Below are 19,117 nucleotides of genomic sequence, written 5' to 3' on the forward strand. Positions count from 1 at the left end.
TTTTAGCATGTGTTCATTATAGATGTTGCAATAATTGCTACTTTTGAGGAACTTTGTTTTATTTTTAATTTTTTCAGCCCATAATTCTAACCAAGCCCAGATATATGTTGAAATCCTTTAGAGCATGAGAGGCTAAATAGCATTTAAAAGGCTATGTTGAGTATCTGAATATGTAAATATGCTTCAGAATATTGTTAGGCAACAGTTGTATACTTCAGCCGCATAAATAAAATCAGAGGAAAACTCACGGAAGTAATGCCACAAAAGATGAACCAATTGCTGTGGTTTAAAAACTCATTAGCAAATGTAATATTCATGCAATTCAGGAAAGGACAAGATAGATGAGAGATGCAAAAAATCATAGATCTGTCAGAAAAGTTGCAGAAATCGCCCACGTCAAATATTTTTCTATTGCAAGTATTTCTTTAGATCAAAGTGAGGATTGGGAGGAAGTCACACGCGTAGTAGATCTCCATTTTCACTTCTGACTCCTGCCAGGTGAATGAAGCCAATACCAGCAGTGCCAAATAGGGTTGGCAGGATGCACCCTGTGTGCGTAGCCTGGTCCCTCTGCGAGCCTCCTCCCGCAGACCCGAGTCCCACTGTGTTCTCAACAAGCACACCAGACAGAGGGCATTTAATAGAGGGCCATCCTACAAAATATTTGACCACTAAAACTCAACCTGTCCAGGTTCTCAAAAACAAACTCTGAGAAACTCACAGTTCAGAAGAGAGTAAGGAAATGGGACAAAGCAATCTAAGGTGGCTTCTGGATGGAACCTTGGAACAGAAAAATACATTATATAACCCTAAATGAGGGAGGAGCTTTAGTTAATAATATATCAACCCTGGCTTGTCTATTGTAACAAATACTCCATTCTAATGTAAGATGTTGATTCCAGGAAGTCGGTTTATGGGTAGTCAGCTACTATCTCAATCTTTGTAAATCTAAAACTTCTCTGAAAAATAGTCATACACACACACACACACACACACACACACACACACAAAGATGGCCCTGAGGAACAGTAGGGAAAGAACTGAGTTTTCAATATGTAGTATGTGGATGGGTGAGTAACAAAACAAAGCTGGACTCATATCTCCCACCATGCAGACACCAATTCCAAGTAAATCATAGACATAAATATAAAAATGAAACAATAACACCATTAGAAGACTCACGGGGAAATACCTTCATGACCTCATAATGGGGAGTTCCTTTACCACAAAGGTAAAAAAGGTAAATTGGATCCCACAAAAGCTGAGTGTGGTGGCTCACATGTGTAATCTCAGCACTCTGGAGGCTAAGGCAGGGGAGTCTCAAGTTTGACACAGCTCAGGCAACTTAGTGATACCTGTCTCCGAAAAACAAAAACAAACAACTAAAAAGGATGGTGGATATAGCTCAGTATATAGTTCCCGGGTTTAATGTCCTCTACACACACACATTATTAAAGGGACAACAGGGCAAGCCAAGTGTTATAATTCATAAAACCCACACGGGGATCCTCTACAGACTATGTATTTTTAAAAAGAAGAAAAAAAAGAAATACCTAATAGAAAAATGAATGAACATATGAAAAGGTGTTAAGACTCGTTAGCAATCAGAGAATGCCAGTTACATCTGAGGAGAGTCACCGTCCCACAGGCACCAGACTGGCAGAAGTTTGCAAGGCTCACCCTTCTAAGAGTCGGGAGCATGAGGACAAACGGGGACACCTGATCGTGGCAGAGCCCAGAGGGATGTCCAGGATGACTCCTGCAGTGGACTAATGAGCAGCTCGGAGCGCCCAGCTGAACTGAGTCAGTGAGGCTGGGCCCGGAGGACCCACCTGAGGACTATTGTCACGGGCATGAAGAGAACAGGAGGGGGAGACTGGGGGTGGTTGGTTTTCTAGGAGGAGCTTGTTGAGAGTGTTCTTCCTGATGCAAACTCAGCTGCTCTGGTCAGAGGAGGAGCTCGGGGCCTCGCTGTCCCTGGGCATGGCCGCTGTTCTGGTCAGGGGAGCGCTGGTCCTCCCCGTGAGCGTCACTTCCGGCCTCCAGTGCAGCTCCCTCAGCCTGGTGGCACAGATCCTTCACCCCAGCGGTGCAGACTTTCTGGCCTTTGGGCCTTCCAGGTGCAGATCCTTGATAGGGGCAAGCAGGAGACATCGCCGTGGGCTCTCAGCCTTTTGATTGGACTTGTGTGGGACATGGCTGTGGGATCCAGGCCCTTGGCTGGATTCTTCCAGGCTCTAAGGATGTAGACAGCTCTCTTGCACTCCTCTGCATTTGACTTTTTGGGTCACTATCATAAAATAACGCTGTGCATTATATGTCCTGTATTAAATCTATTCCCTTGAAAACTCTGACGTACACATTTATGTGGATTTAGCAAGTTGTCACAAGCTGGATTTCTGGGGAAACAGATCCTGTGATGCTGAGATTTGTGTACCAGAGGCTTAAGAGGAGTGCTCTGAGGAAAAATGCCGGAGGGAACAAAGGAAATGAGATTTGGAACCAGAGAAGCAGAAATGCAAAGCTAAGGTACGGAGACCCTCAGCAGTCCCGTGGGGAGTCCCGGAGCCGAGGACGCCTTTCAGAAATAGCCCAAACCACGGCAAGGGATAGACCCTTGAAATGGCCACACCAACCAGTCATTGGGCTGGACGACCTCAGGGAGGGGCAGAACCTCGGGCTCCGCAACTTCCAGCAGTCCCGGAAGTAGGAGGAGCCGTGAGCCATCAAGAACCAACCAGCAACGGGTGCCTTCAGGGCTTTGGTCCTGCTGGTGCCCCAGAACCCCTTCCCTCGCTCTCTGCAGAAAAGCGTCCATGCTTCCTGGTGGCCTTTTTCTCCTGGAGAAATCCCCCAGAGGAAGGTTCCTGGGACAAACCATGACCCTGGCCAATAGATCTCATCTTGATGCTTCAATTAAAGTCATTGTCTCTGTCCTCCTCTTCCTGTTCCGGATCTTCCTCCCTCAGCTGCCTCTTGTTCTGGTCCAGGTAAGCTTGTCTGATGGTGTGATCCTGAAGAGAACGAACCCACACTCACGACCCTCTTTATAGGCTAAGTCTGCATTTCTCTATGTACCACCAAAGTCTAACAGGGGTGTCCTGGCCGGTCACCTGGCCATCGATGTATTCTCCCCTGTCCCCACTGTGTGATAGCAGCGATCATAGTCAAGTTTCTCCGCCCGCATGGTGGTTCCTTTCCTAGCCCACTGGTCTGCTGGTGCAGGAGCTTGCAGAGGCTTGGAGGCAGCACATGTAAGTGTAAGTGTAGGAAGGTCTTGCTGTGTTCCTTGGTGCGAGTGTTCTGCCTAGAGGTATGGTTATAGGTATGGTTATAGGAGCGCACAGTTTTCAAGTAGGCTACAAGAAACAGTGGCAAGTTGTTCTGCGTCCAATGCTCTGTTGCCAGACCCTTCATCCATGTCATCTGGGTACTGGGGGCACAGCGCCACACAAGGGTCTTTGATTTCCAGTGTCGACCACATCCCAGGTGTGGCCGCGCAGTGTCTGTCTCCGAGATCCCTTTGATTTAAGCTATCACGTCGTCGTTAAGATGGCTTCACACTACTCTGCAGCCAACAGCTTCTGGGTGATGCCGTAAGTTAAGCTGCCCTCATGATCATATGCCCAACACCTCACCTTTTCTTAAGAAAAGTGGCTTGATGCCACGATGTTATGTGGGATCCCATGTCATTGCGGATCCCCAGGTCTTAGCGGTGTTAGCTAAGGTTCTTTGGCCGCCAAAGATAAAGATACTACTTGCACTTTGTCTTGAAACAAGCGTGTGAAGCCTCTATGAGACAAAATCCTTATGATTCTTAGAAGTCCTTTATTTGGTCAGGAGGTACCTGAGCTATGCCCCTAAGATCGCAGAAGTCTTTAGCTGAAGACTCTGTGATTTTCCAAGACAGTGTCGTGCAGTCCCACCATTGATTTTATGCCGAAGCCTATTTATACTGACCCATGTTTTATCTTCAGTCTCCTGGATTTGAATTTTGTTTCGTTTTGTTTTTTTGCTATCAGGCCTCACTTTAGTCCAGGCTGGCCTTGAATTCATGATCCTCCTGCCTCATCCTCCTAGTGCTGAAATTATAGGCCTGTGTCACCATGTCTGTCTTAGATCTAATATTTTTTTTCTCCTTGAGTCCATTTCTTACCTGGAGAACTTTTTGTCATCCAGAGAGACGGAAGTGAGAAGCAGCATTGCTTTCGTATCTAGTAAATCCCGATTCCTTTACATTTTCTCTAAGTTCCATTTGAAGACTGTGTACATTTTTTTCTTATTTTACTCCCCAGGTGCTTTTTTCATGGGCAGCTAAAAACAAAAACAAAAATGAAACAAAAACAGTTGGCACTTTCAGCAGTCTGCCTATAAATATCCTCCCCAGACCCGCCAGTTCCTTAGGTAGCAGTTCTGTTTCCCACGTGACTGCAGGTGACAGTTTCGCCAGTCTTAGTGTGTTTGCATAGTGCACAATAACACGCAGGTCCCTTTTTCTTTAGCCCCCAAGAGAAGTTTCATCCCTGTCTCCCGAGGGTTTGCTGATAGTCTCCTCAAGAACCTCCATCTTCAGCCTGACCCCAAAGCTACTTGCACAGGGTTTCGTTTTAGAGGCAGACACCATTTCCAGATGCCAAGTTCTGTTGTGGGTATCTATTGTTGTAGGAGAGGACACTATAAAATTCAGGGCTAAACATAACTCCCATGTGATTGATTCTCTCGGTTCCAGGAGCTGGCTGGGGCTTGGCTGAGCAATGCCCAGACTTCTGGCTATGTCCTTTCTTGCCCTGGGTCCCCAATAAAAAGGACAGCTCTTTGTGCCCCCTGATAAATAGGCTGAAGCAGTGTTCTTGACCATGAAACCTGAAGAGTGCTTAGCAGGCATCTGGCCATTTTCTCAGTGGTGGGATGAGTGAAACACAAATAACGTATTGATTACGAACCCCTTTGCAAGGGTTCCTGCAACCTGCATGGCTCCTCGGGTCTTCACAGATAGGGTGGACTCTGACTCATCTCCCACGTTTGGGACCACACGTGTCTTACTGAGGCTTCCGGTGCACTTTGACCTCTGGCTAATTGGTCTGCCTGACATGACGTCACAAGCAGATCATTGCTTGGCAGAACGTGTGGGAAGTCCCTTCAGCCAGGTTATGACAAGGGGAGGGACAATGCAGCCCTGCAGCTGGACCGCAAGGGCTTGCTGTGTCTGTCCCATGGGAGTGCAGACTGCTCTGACCTTCCTTCTACGTGGGGGGGCCACACGCCACACACTCGAAGTCACATCGCTGCAGGTACAATTGGGGCCCTCCATTCAGGCTTTCCTTCTAGGACAGCTTGGGCTCCGAATGCCCAAAGAGCCAGTGAGGTTTTCTGCCAACTACCAAGGACGTTCATGCCAATTCCACATCTATGCATCCAGGGCTGCTGAGAGCTCCATGAAGCCAGGGCCCCTTTACCGCACGGCTTGTGGAGTAGAGTGGGGTGTGATGACAGTGCTGAAATCCTGGGTCCAGCATTGCTCGGCGTGTTTGGAAACTCCTCTTTTCCTAGGGTTCCCAAGCCACGGGCAATGTCCTTGGGGGAGGAGTGTGGGGAGTCCTCATCATACATGTTGCCGTGAGTGACAGGATTCTCTTCCCTGCCCAAGTATTGGCTCGGTTCCAGAACCCAGGCAGAGCACGATTATGTTTTTATTGGCATGACTATTCTTGGTCTCCTGAGGACCCCGTTGTTGGTTTCTTTCACACTGGGTTCTGTTAGCCAACTCCACATCCCCGTGGGTCAGCCCTCTCCCCCTCTTCAACCTAACCTTGAAAGTCATCTTTGTCATCTCGCACAGTCTGTTTCTATGACTGCAGGGCTCCATTATCTCCATGGCCATTGGAGCCCAGTTGTGCAGCCCACCCCCACAGAAAGTGACCACACTGACCCTCACGGGTGCATTTACGTCCCTCACTCTGTAGCTTTAGTCAGTGGTAGGTGGGTTTCCTGGCCCAACATGGTTCATAGTTCCCCCTTTCCTAGGATTTGGTTTCCAGCAGTTTCAGTTACCCAGGGTCAATTGTGGTCTGAGGTATTAAAAGGAAAACTCCAGAAGCAATTCCTAAGTTTTAAACTGCATGCAGTTCTGCGGAGCTTGGTGAAATCTTCTGCTGTCCTGTCCCATCCTGTCCAGAATATGACTCAGCCCTTTGTCCAGCATATCCGTCTTATACACTCCCACTGTGAGTCACCTAGCAGCCATCTCAGATGGCTGAAGGACCATCATGGTGACCATGCTGTGTTCAGGTAAACCTATGTCCCTTAGTGATGGCTCCAAGAGCCACAGTAGTGATGCAGGCAATTCAGATATTCCAAAGAGAGATTGTCAACTGCTTCCTTTGAGCCAAAAAGTGAGAGTTTTCAACATAACAGTAAAGAAGAAAATTATATAAGGTTACTACAATCTATGGAGAGGCCAAACCTTCTTTCCATGAAATTGTGAAGGCAAGAGAAATTTGGGGTAGGTTTGTTATTGCACCTCAAGCTGCAATGGTTATGACCACAGTGTGTGATAAATGCTTCGTGAAGACGGAAAATAGTTACATCTGTGTATGTGTATATAGGATTGGGTACTACCCTGTTGCATCCTATGGAGGTCTTGGAATGCAGCCCCTGAGGAGAGGGACAATGACTGTTTCTCCATTTATTCCATTTTCCAGAATCTTTTGATCCTCTGTTTTCCAGTCTGCTGTGGAAGTTCTGTCCTTTCCTGTCTCCTAGTGTAGCTACTGGTTCTAGAAGCTTCTGAGAACTTTAGTCTGTGAGAGCCGTCTGTCATGGCACTGTCAGGGTTAAATATTATTTCACAGCACAGTGTTCCATTTAATCACTGCCCCCTTGTGTAGCTTCTTCTGCCAGCCTTAGTCCAAGTCAGTGTCAGGATCAAACACAGATGGTTCCCGAAGTACAGTGGTTCACCTTACAGGCTCTTGGCTTGGTGACTGTGCCGAGGTGATAACGCGTTCAGTAGAAACCGTACTTCAAATGTCAGTCTTTTCCTGGGCTAGTGACGGTGGTAAGATACTCTCAAGACACTGGGCGGAGAGGGGAGCCCGTGGTCTCCCGAGGCGGGAGGCTTCTGCAGCATCTTCCAGCAAGAAGGGAGCACAGGCCTCTGATCGGTGTGCACTACCGCGCCCGGCACCATGGACGTTTTAATGACTGTAGCACCACCTCAGGTCGGAATCTAACCATGCTCATCTGCCACTGAGATGGGTCGTCAGTGCTTGCTGTGCTGTGGGCCATCCGGCGGCCCTAAGGTCACACTGTAGAGCCATCTTCCTAGGGCCACTTCTCACCCTGTGCCCCAGGTCAGGCGCCCTTAGGAATGGAGACTCAATTTGCGGGTAGGAGTTGAGTGAGGAGGGTTCTCAGAAGCAATCCTGAAGAAGCAGGGGAAATACTGTCACTGAGAGGCGCACTTGTCTTGAGATGCAGTTGCCATGGCACCAAGGCCGCGTAGCCTCCAGAGATGAAGCCAGACCTAGGCACTGAGTGTCAATCACGGCAGTGGGGCGGGTCTTTGAGCATCTGCTTGATTGGTCATTGGATGCTGGCTGCCCTTGGCGAGAGAACAAAAGCTTTTGTGACACCTGTCCTCTGATTGGGGACAATTCAACAGCGAGCCATGGGGGGGCCGATAAATACTCCCAGCAATGACCTCAGGCCTGCATTCACCGTAGTATTCACTCTGCGTCTTCTAAGGATTTTTCTGTATTACTTTCCTTTTTATATTTATCATTTCTTCTGGTCTTCCTAAAGTCGTGGCTGTTTTTATTCTTTTCACTTATTAAACGTTTAAAGTTGTTAGGTTTATATATATATTTTTAAAAAGCATGAAACAATTTAGTTCCGTACTTAAGTAATGATTTTGACATAAAATACTTCCCCCTCTCCTTATCATCTACTAAATAGTCTGTAATTATCTGTTTTTTTTTTTTTCACTTCAAAATAATTTAGGAGCAATTCAATTTTTTCTCATGGTTTTTTTCAAAATTAACTTTATTTATTTTTTATTATATCAATGGGTAGTCAGAAAATGTGGCAAGTATAGTCTATTGTCATAAATTATTAAATTTTGTTTTCCATTTGTCTCACAGATACCAAAGAAGATATAAAGTCTGTTTTTTTTTTTTTCACTTCAAAATAATTTAGGAGCAATTCAATTTTTTCTCATGTTTTTTTTCAAAATTAACTTTATTTTTTATTATATCAATGGGTAGTCAGAAAATGTGGCAAGTATAATCTATTGTCATAAATTATTAAATTTTGTTTTCCATTTGTCTCACAGATACCAAAGAAGATATAAAATAGCAGAATGTAATTTAATCTGAAATAACCCACTTGTGTGTGATGAAATATATGATATGCAATGTAGTCAGAAAAAAAGAGTACATCTATCTATCTATCTATATAGATATATATATATATCTTTTTCTTTGTTTCTATATCAGCAAAATTTCTGGCACAAGAAATTAATCAGAGAACAGTATGGAAGAAAAAAATGTTTTTAAACTCTCAGAGTTCTCACATGATGATTGGGAAAAGCAGCAGAAAAACAAATTTCTCTTTTTTTCCCCCCAGAGATCTTGACCATTTACTGTTAGATTTAAAAAATAACTCTGAGTATCTATTTATTGCTTTTTGGGGGGAGTACTGGGGATTGAACTCAGGACCTTCTACTTGCAAGGAAGGCAGCAGCACCACTGAGCTAAATCCCTGGCCCTATATTTATTGCTTTTTAAAGTCAAACAATTAGTTATTTTTGTAACAAGTTTGAATGTTTCCAAGACAGCACTAGATTATGACTTGCTGAGTCAAGGTGACATGAAGCAACTGCTCTCCTATTTTAGGTTTTGGGAGTCAATAAAATAGACTGGAGGGAAAGCATGCAGCTTTTTTGATTCTGCTGATTTGAGGCACAAAGGAGATGGGAATGAAAAAGGGACAAGAGGTTCTTCAGTTATGATTTCAGATTCAACTTTCAGTGTTTTTAAATTAAAATTTCTAAAGGTTTGAATTCATTTATATCATCAAATTTATAAATTGCAACTATCCACTAAAATCCTGTCCTAAAATTTAAAAAATAAAATCCTGTCCTTCCTCACCCCTTATTTTATTATGTCTACCTTTTGTTTTCAGAGGAGTTTATTTGAATAAATGGTATATAATTAAGAACCATGCCCGGTTATGTAACCAGTTGCACCCCTGCCATTTTCTTAACACCTCTTTCTTTCCCCCAATGAATTTGTGTGCTGCTTTTATTGACTAATAGTTTTTTACATGTTCTGATGTCTGTTTTGGTCAGTTTGTGTATTTTTCTTCTGTGTTTCAGCATGTCTAGTTTTGTACCATTACCATGTTGTTTAAATTACTGAATGTTCATATTATGTTTTGTATCTAGAAAAACAACCATTTTCCTCCCAACCCAGCACATCTATTCAATTAATCATCTCTTACAAAAATTTCTTAGTGACGAGTAGTTTCTTTCCAGATGTTTCCCAGATTTTTTTCGCCAAGTTTTGTTGTATTTTCTAAATACAATTGGAATATTTATTGCTCTTGAAATTTAACTTTGAAAGACTTGACATTTTAATAGTATTGAATTTTGTCATCGGGGGACCTGGTATATCTCCATGGTTGTAGCATTTTGGAACAGCTCATCTGAAAAATATACTCATTTTATGCAAATTACACATTGTTTACACCCAGCTGGGGCAGATCCTGGTTTTATGGGGCCTACTGCTTATGCAATTGAGGCTCTTTTTTGTTTTGAAAGAAAAAGAATACAAAATTAAGTTCTGCATCTTAGAAGAAGCCCATGCAAGACAGACTCCAGAGCTGCCTTTGTTTTGCAGCAGGCTGTAGCTTCTCCTTACGCTTTTGTTTCTATGGCTGTCGAGGATGATACTTCTTTTGATTTTATAGTTTCAATATTAGCCCTCATTTTTGTAGGAATGAAAAAGCTATTCATCAAGACTTGAAAACACTTTAAAAACTTTTCTACTGGTGGAATTTCTATGCAATAATTACAATACGTGCAACTTACCACTGTTTTTTTAATTTTCCTCACATCTTTAATATTTTGAGCAAAAGGGCTGTATACTGTAGGTAATTAATAAATGCACATTAGGGATGGCTGATATATGAACCAAAGGAGCGTATATATAATTTCAACTACTTCTGGATGAATTTTCTGCACAGAACATTTCATGCTTCAAGTAGAACAGTTTTGTCCATACTGCAGAATGGAGACCACAGACTTCTTTCTTACCTTTCCCTTAGGAGAATATATTTTAATAGAGCATCTAAAAAACACTTTACATCATGGTTTGGGTTTTACTTTTACTTATATTATCACTTTTTTGTGCTGTTGGGGATGGAACCCAGAGCCTTGCATGGGCTAGGCAAGTATTCGACCACTGAGCTACACTCCCAGCCTACTTTGAGTGTTTAATATAATTTTAATGGTCTAAATTCAGGGTACATTTATAGAAACTTTTCAACAACTTGCATACCAGAAATTATTCCAGAAAGTTTGTATTTGGCCTAGATTCTAGTATCAAAAATAGATTACCAAAATGGGCAGGAGAGTGTCCTAATGAAATAGCTTGAGACCATAAATCAATAACTAGGTTAAAAATGTCTCAGTAGGGACTTATTCTCTTTACAAAACAAATGGGAAATATTGGAAAGGTTATTTAGGATATATCTCCTACTGATACTGAATTTTATAAGATAGAAGACTCGATTTTTATAGGCCATTTGAAAACTGCATGTTTTAGAAATTTCAGAAGAGAAATCATTTATAATTTCTGTCTTACTGTCTTACTCTTAAATATCTTTGGCTTTTATTGTAAGGCATTACAATAGAAGAATGAATAATTCATGCTATTTCTTAGTTTATTAATTTGGCTATCTTTGGGGTGGTATAAGTTGAAGAAGATTCACAACATCCTGGAGTGTTCAGAGTCCTATCAAAAGTCAACTAGTGTGTGACATATCACAGCTGATGTCACCATCATTGAAATGCTAGTCATAATTCTGGTCTTATTTGTTGTTTGTCTGTTTTGCAGTACTGAGGAGCAAACCCAGGGCCTCCCACATGCGAACGAGGCAATCACTGTGCCACAGAGCCACATCCCCAGGCCCAGGCCCTGGCCATAATTCTTAATTATCCAAATAGTCAAAACTACAGGGATGTTTTTAGTTAAGACTTGTCTTTCAGTAACCTAAGTCATCTATTCACAATACAGAATACTCAGACTGTTGCAATTAGAACTGCTAATTAAATCAAATGCAGGTTAACTAAATGTTTGTGACATGGGATTAAGAAGTAACATGGTCAAATACACAAACCTTAAGTGGCATTCATTAGCACACTATTAAGGTAGAGTGGGGAACTTCCCGATGCACTTTAAATTGTTTTCAATTAATATTATTCTGCCATTGCCCGGCATAAAAAAAACCAAAAAACAAAAACCAAAACGCTATAATTTATATGTGCTTTCAGAATTGGTAACTATAGCAAAAATGTATGAGATTTTTTTTTTTAGTGTGTTGGGATTTTGGACATTTCTTCCTGTAAATCTAACCCTTTCCTCCCCTCCATGTGGTCTTTTTGGGAATAAAAAAGTTGTTATTGTGAAGTGATACAAATGAAAGTATTCCTTGATAAGCACAATACATTGTCACAATCAAGTCTAAATCTGGAGCCTGAGGTGGAGGCTTACATGGCTGTAATCCTAGCTACTCAGGAGGCTGAGGCAGGAACCCTTAAACACAGGGTTCAAGGCCAGCTTAGGCAGCACAGCCAAAACCCCATCGTAAAAGGAAAGGAGGGAGGGAGGAAGCCTCAATTGAGAGCAAAACAGTAAAAAACCCAGTCAAATGTAATAACCTTTAATCACATCAAGTGGAAAGTGGCTAGAGAAGAAAGAAACGTGCACAGACAGCATAGTGTTGCCTCTCTTCCAGGGGAGAGCTTTAAATTGGATGTTTGACTAACGTTGTGGTTGACTCAGCCTTGAGCTTTTATCACTGTCTAGATGCTGAGGCAGAACGTGCAGCGTTGTGTCTTAAAAGCTCTTTAATTTCTGAAAACCCTAGAGAGCCTTTAAGTGTGACTTCATTAAACTTCAAATCAACCTTAGATGTGTATCCAAGACAGTTTTCAAAGGCCCCAGGCAGCCTGTGCTCCTTTGATGACTCATTTCTGACGTTCTCCTCTTCAGGAGTTCCCGCGTGGGCCAGTACCTGCGTGGCGAGCGGGTCTGGAGACCACCGTGGGTATTTTCGGTTGACATGATGTGTAGTATGATGTGTAGTATGTGAGGCCGCTGCTGGCACGTACAGGAAGGGGCCGGGACTCCAAAGCTCAGTGAAAAATCTTCCTGTCTTGTTAGACTTTAAAAAAAAAATGCCTGAACAATATCCTACTAAAATCTGGGGCAGGGGGCTGTTTGAGTAGAGCCAAGAATTAAACCCAGAGCTTCATATGTGTTAAACAAGTGCTCTATCACCGAGTTGCGTCCCCAGCCCAATGCCTTAATATAAATACAGCAACAGGATTTTAACACAAATGTCAGTCAGTGGCCCTTCAGGATAAAAGGTAGTAAAAAGTTTTCTATGAAACTACTCAGAGAGGTCCTGATTTAGAAAAAGGACACTATGGAGAGGAAATTATAAATGACACAGTGATATTGTATCCAAATTTTTGAAAAACTCCCTCCTGTCTATAAAATTATGTTATTTTATCCATGGTAGGATTTTTTTGGTATTCTACAAGATGGCGCTGAAACAGTTTACCCTGATTTCTAAATTTAAATTTTAAGGAGCCCTTAAATTTTGCACCCAAAGTGAGTGGCTTGTTTCTCCCATGATGAGGTATACAGGTAGCTGAAAAAGATTTTAGCACAGCTGTACAGTTGGTGTAAAAGTAAGGAGATCAACTGCGTCCCCTGTTCCTGAGAGCTGAAAATCCTTTGACCAGGCTGAGTCCAAATATTAAGCAGCAGACAAAATATAGAAGTCACACCATATTTTATTAATAAATGCTATTTTAATGTATTTCTTCCTATTGGCATTCTATACAGTTTTGTAATGTAGGGAGTTAAAGGGAAAAATCACATCTTAAACTTATTTATCTTGGGGCTGCTACTGTTCTCCATCTTACTCCGATTGATCTTATACTTTCTTACAGTCTCTTATTTACTTCTAAAAATCTGCCTCATGTTCACCATGGCTTTTGAAAGATGTGGTCTCCAGCTGTACAGTACTGCAAGTCAATTCTATGCTTGATATGTAGTAGAATTTTGAAATCACACTTTCTAGACTCAAAGAGGGAATTACTTTGATTTTATATTTTAGATAAGACTGAGCTCATTTTTGAGAATATTGTATTTCCTCTTTAATTATATACAAACAAGTCTGAAACATTTTTACTTATTCTAGCACTGTTTTTTGCTTTGTTCTAATACCCCTGTTCAGTTTAGATACAGTTGTGGATTACCTTCTTCTCTTGAGTCAAAATGTAATCATTAAATCACTGCAAGGATCTGGTTCTTTTAATAAACCTTTTAGTGCAGTCATATGTGAGCAGTTACATATTGAAATACACATTTTTTCAGCTTTAATTGAGTTTATTGGTACATTTTAGGGATACAGTACAGTTACATTCATTGTTGGGATCTTGTACCTCTGCATGACAAGTCTTGGTTCTCATTTTTTCCCCTTGTCCCTGCCCTCCCTTCACCCCCTCCTCCCCTCCCCATCTACAAACACTTTATTTCCATCTTTTCATTATCTCACATTTTTTTCTTTTCCCTTATTACCCTTCCCCTACCCATCCCAACTTCCCTACACCTTTAGCCCCTTCCCATTTCACAATGTCAGTAATCTTATTAGGATCTTATGCATTGTTGCAGTTTATTCACACCAGAGAAACTATTCAGATTTACACATGTGTGACTTATTTATTTCACTTAGGAGTATATCTTCAACATGTATCCATTTTCCTATGAATGAATCTATTTTCTCATTCTTTATTGCTAAGTAATATTCCATTTTATAGAAAAACCACATCTTCTTTATCCAGTTTCCAAGTTTTAGCTATTACAGACTGTGCCGCTATAAAAATGGGTGCACCTACATCACTGTGATATGATTCTTTTAGTTCTTTTGGAAAGATACCCAGCAGAGGGATGGCTGAGAAAAATGGAACCTCCAGTCCAAGTTCTTTGAGGTATCTCCATATTGATTTCCACAGTGATTGCACCAGTCTGCCCTCCCACCAACAATGGAGAAGGGTTCCTTTCTCCCCACAACCCCACCAACATTTGTTATTGTGTGATTTCTTGACAGCAGCCATTCTTTGTGGTGTGAGGTGGACTCTCAGTGTTGTTTTCATCTGCACCTATTGAATGACCAGTGATGTGAAATATTTCTTCATATATTTACTTGCTGCTTGTACTTCTTTGTCTGAGAAATGTCTGTTCATTTTGGATCCCCATTTTTGAATTGGGTCTTTATATTTGGGGCAGCTGATTGTTTTGAGTTCTTTATATATTCTCGATAATAGTCCTTTGTCTGAGGAGCAGTTTTTCCCACATTGTAGGTTGTCTCTTAGTTCTGCTGATGGTTTCTTTTGCAGTACAGAAGCTTTATAATAAGAAGAGATCCCAGTTGTTGATTCTTTCTGCTAGTTCCCGTGCTACTGAGGACTTGTTCATAAAGTCTTTTCCTATGCCAGTGTCTTCCAGAGTTCTGCCTAACTTACCTTCCAGCAAGTTTAGTGTTTCTGTTTTAATATTTAGATCTTTAATCCACTTGGATTTTAATTTAGTGCATGGTGAAAGATAAGGGTCCAGTTTTAATCTGTGGCAGATTGAAATCCAGTTTTTCCAACACCATTTATTAAAGAGGCTATCTTTCCTCCAGTGGATGGTCAGCTCCTTTGTCAAAGATGAGGTAGCTGAGTACATCTGGATTTGTTTTTGTGTCCTCCAATCTGTTCCACTGTGCTCAACATCTCTATGGTTAACTGGGAAATTATTTCTGATTGGAATTTTTCTAGAGCCTGATTGATCTGTTTTGTTACTTCCTGTGCTATGGGTCTAGGGTGTCCTGCTTGTTCACTATCAGACTTTTCATCCTCATTTGCCCTACTGTTTGCCATTGGGGAACTGGAAGTCTTTGTGTCTTGCTTAAGTGTTTTCTCATTTTTATTTTTGTTGTTGGTACTGTCCTTGGTTTAATTTCTGGGTTATTACCTAAATCTTCCTGATATAGTTGCGCTTTAGCTTTTGAGTCTCTAATGACTCATAGACATCCTTATTTTCATAATATTGGAGAAAACAACTCATCAAATCAATCACAATCCCTTATCCTAATTGATACAATCAGCAGCCCAATAGGATCAAGCACAGCTTGCGAATTGACCACTTGTGGTAGTCATTAATCTATCACCTTTAAACAATGTGAATTAAATTAATATCAAGAAGCAGCCCAAAATGTTTGCAGTGAATACGCTTTTCAATATAGCACCTGTACCATTTAGGATGGGGGTTTAGACTGAGTTAGGACGAGAGGAGTAGATAAGTGAAAGAATTGGAGAAGGTTTCAAGTGAAGCCACATTTTAAGAATTATTTTCTTTTTATTCCTCTGTTAAATTATTGTTAATAAGGTAGATACATTATATTGGCTGTGAAATTCATTTCAGGATATGTGGCAGATTATGTTCTCCAAGATGACCACAGCAGTCTCTTCCATCCCAAATGCTGTTGTTGGTTTTGGGGTTGTTTTATTTTGTTTTGTTTTTTTTGCTTTTTAACAACATAACTTCACCATCCCAACATCGTCAGTTAGAGTTTGTTTTCCTGTTCTTTGAAGATGGGCTGTTCCTGTGACCTGCTTTAACAAATGGAATATAGTTTGAATTCCCCCCTGCCTCGGTACTGGGGATCGAACTCAGGGCCTTGCTCTTGCTGAGCTAAATCCATGGCTCCTATCAATGGAATATAGGAACTGGGATGCTGTCTAATGTTGGCACTGAGATGTTTGTTGCTGCTAACTTTGCTTCTGTGGTGTGTGTGTGTGTGTTTGTGTGTGTGTGTGTGTGTGTGTGAACGTGAACCAGGGGTTGAAGCCAGGGCCTCAGGTGTGCTAAGCATGTGCTCCATTACTGAGCTACATCCCTGGCTGCAGTGCTTCCTCTCTGAACCCAGTGGTATGAGGAAGCCCTGGAAGTCAAAGGGATGGGTCCAGCAGAAAGAGAAGTGCGGCCCAAGGCCAATTGCCCCAGATGAGAGCCCAGCCCATAGCATCCAGCACCAACTGCCACTTATAGGAGGAAGAACGCTTGTAATGTCTAGGTTCACAGAGCCCCGCTGACATCATTTGAATCAGAACCACTAGGTCAGTCCACAGAATCGTGAGACATAATAAGATACTCTTTGGGATGGTTTACTTAAAAGAGAAAAGGGTTATCAAAAGGAAGCCATTACAGAATATTTGTTATAAAAGTGCGACTACTACAATTGACATTATTGGGGATCACTGTCACAAGCAGTGTTCACTTTTCAATTAAGACTTTTAAAAGATTCAACAACTTGAATCTTCTAAAGGTTTATTTTTCCTACTAGGAGATCACTGGAGTTAAAAACTAACCATTTCCCAGATTTAAAAAGAGAACCAATAAGACAGAAACTTGTTGCCTCAATGTCTGCATTTTCCTTATTTACTCCCACTTTAAGTGAGAAATTAATTATTTTCTGTGGGAAGTTAATTATTTTCTATGTAAGTCAGTGGCTGTCATCCTGTGGGTTGAAAACTACAAGATTGCTTGATCCTGTGCTTACCGATTATTCATTGTCTGTGTGCTGATTCTCAAATGTATGCATGTGTCAGTCACCTTTCCCATTGCCAGGGTTAAATACCTGACACTTGCAATTTAGAGGAGAGGTTTATTTGGATGATGGCTTCGGAGAGTTCAGTCATGGTGGGCTGGCTCCAAGGCAGAAACATCACGGTGGACGGACATGGCACATGAAGCTGCCTAACTCATGCAAGCCAAGAAGCGGAGCAGGGGAGTGGTGCCAGTGAGCGAGACGCCTTCCAAAGCACATCCCAGTGACCTACCCACAGTACACTCAGCTACTCGCCTTGGTGAATTAGTCTGCTGATGAGTACAGAGCTCCCATGATCCAGTCACCCCTCCAGGAATCTCTTAAGCCAGACAAATTGACAGTTACTTTTAACACAGTACAAATTCATTCAAAGGCATCACTAATTTCATTGTAAGATTTCTGGTGGCATTCTTTTGACATGAAAACAGTTGTTCTCAGGCTCAAAAATATTGGGAAAGCCACTGTCAGAGGACTCTAAATCCCATTGCTAATGGATTTATAGTTGCTAGATTCCTTCAAATGAATCACTGACTGCTGTCTACTTGGTTTCTGGACCTTGAAATCATTTGGCACAAAGAGGTGAGATTATTTGGCTAGATCTCAAGGAGAATCATAGGGCTGGGTCAGGAGTTCAACTCTTTCTTGTAAACTGAGCAATGAGTTAGGGAAATATGTTCCATAGAAAACCTTGAGAAATTTCCCTGGCTTTCATAGGGAAATGAAGCCTTTACAGCTCATCATAAAGAAATTACTTCATGAAGCCATTTATAGAAAACACAAACTTTTGTGTAAAGTCCATTGGGTAGGTGGGGATATAATAAGTAATTTAGGGTAAATGAAGAATCTAGTGGATACACATGAATGATAAAAACTTATAATAATTTATGGTATTTGCCTGGGATGCTGTTTAAAAAGAATGATTCTGGAAAACCCAAGTCAATAAATGCTGTTTATTGAATTTGAGCATATATTTTAATATTTCACAGTACTCTTTATTTTTAAAATGATTACCCTGGCTCTGCACTGCTTCACAAGCATGTCTTCAGGACCTAATAAAATGATATTTTCCTCATTTATAGACCGAGAAACAGAGGGCACAAAGAGGGGAGATTATCTGACCACATCCTAAAGAGAATCACAGAGCTGGGTCAGGAGCTCAACTCTTGGAACCCACACCTAATACCGATAGAATAAATGTGATCTTTAAGTATAAATAATAATAGAACATCTGTTCTCATCAAGCACTGACACTGGATTTGCCAACCCTCATGGGGGTTAGGTTGACGTTATTAGCTATGGAGAGCTCCAACACACGCCCCTGAATATACTTATTAATTTGACCCTCTACACTCAGGGGTTCAAAAGGGTAGTCAGGCCTAATAGCATTGGCATCCGTACTGAACATGTAGAGACTTTTTTTTTTCCTTGAAATCATTCCCTAAATAATACTGTATATTAAATATTTATACAGAATTTACATTGTATTAGGTATCATGAATAATCTAGAGATGATGCTGAGTATTTTGTAGCATTGTGTAGGCCATGTGTAAATGCTACAATATTTTACATAGGAGGCTTGAGCAGCTGGGCGTTTTGGTATGATGGAACCGTTCTCTATAGGTATTGAGGTATGGCCACATATCACAATTGGTGCACAACCGATGAGCATTACTAGTTTGAACACTGACACTGAAGTGATTTCCTGTACTTAGTGTTTTTTGGGTTTTTTGGAGTTTTTTTGGAGACAAGATCTCACTATGTAGCTCAGGCTGGCCTCAAACTTGCTGCCCTCCTCCTGCCTCTGCTCCTGAGTGCTGAGGTTCCAGGCATGTGCCCAGCACACTTATTGTGCTTTGATGTGGATGATTCTTTGATAACTGACATTTTCTTAATCTAATGGGAATTGAAAATTCGTAAGGCCATCTCCATTTTTCTATACTAAAATCTAGCAAGTTCAATGTGCTTTTTGTATAACATCATTTTGAAGCCGAGAGCTTTCCTCTCAGTCTGCCATCACCAACCCACTTAGGTAGACCGCAGAGCTACCACAGTTGACAGTCAACTAAGTACTTGTTGCATTTTAAATAATTTACTTTCCCCCTTATAACAGTAATAGACACAGAGGCATAATAACAATGTTAAAAAGAAAGACTGAGGTTTAAAAGAGTTA

Source organism: Fukomys damarensis, unplaced genomic scaffold (genome assembly GCF_012274545.1).
Source record: "Fukomys damarensis isolate Sample0158 unplaced genomic scaffold, DMR_v1.0_HiC HiC_scaffold_37, whole genome shotgun sequence".
Classification (NCBI taxonomy): Eukaryota; Metazoa; Chordata; class Mammalia; order Rodentia; family Bathyergidae; genus Fukomys; species Fukomys damarensis.